Here is a 975-nt window from a genome sequence, read left to right on the forward strand (position 1 = left end):
TTTCTAGTATGTATAATTTCTTTATATGAATTTTCATAATATATAAAAGAATATTATATATTATGAAATTATTTTAAAAAATTATAATTTTATCATATTATTTTTATTATGATCTAAATTTTTATTCAGTTTCATTGTGTTTTTCATCCACAAATTTTAGTTGTGGTGCCGCTAATTCTAGTAGCCTAACAAATGCTAGAATCAAAATTTTAGTTTACCATAATCCTTTTTAGGACCTTCACTTTTTCAGTCATTGAAAAAATACTCTCAACTTGAGATTAGGCGGTGATTTTGGTAGTTTATGTGTTTTTTTCTCCTTTTTTGTTCCTAATGTGTTATGATTATAATTTTCAAAGAGATCTAAATTTATTTGGAGTCTTTGAAAATAAATGATGTAGGAACTGATATTGTTAACATTTAAAAATAAGTACATGGTTTTATTACCTAATGGTTTTATTTTCTCGTTTGATTTCTTCCTGAAATCTTTTCGATGGTCGAGAGCTCCCCACGGTGGCCCAACAAGTGGAATCATAGCTGATAGTTAACCGATCTGGTGGTTTTAAGGGGTATTCACGGTGAAGTATCGAAAGTTTTTTCGGTAAAAGTGGTCCGGACGGCATGTCCCGCGGTGTTTTACGGCGGTTTGATGGACGAATACTCGTGGTGGAGAAGCTAGAAAGAGGGAGAGTTGATACTTGATGTGGAGACTCATACTTGATGGAAGATTGTTAATATTGCAAGTGTTCGGAGTATATGAAGCTAGTCCTACATCAAAAAAAGAAAGGAAAAATAAAGAATTTATAAGATAACAGACCCATTAATTTGACACCTTAAGATTTAGTTAAAGAATAATGTTATAATTTGATTAACTTAAAGATGATACACGTGGTGATTAAGGTGGTGAATCGGATAATTAAACTAGTTAAATTATAATTTTTTATTTAATCAAAATTTAATAAATTATCTTAACAAAAT

Source organism: Arachis ipaensis, chromosome B04 (assembly GCF_000816755.2).
Source record: "Arachis ipaensis cultivar K30076 chromosome B04, Araip1.1, whole genome shotgun sequence".
NCBI classification, from domain to species: Eukaryota; Viridiplantae; Streptophyta; class Magnoliopsida; order Fabales; family Fabaceae; genus Arachis; species Arachis ipaensis.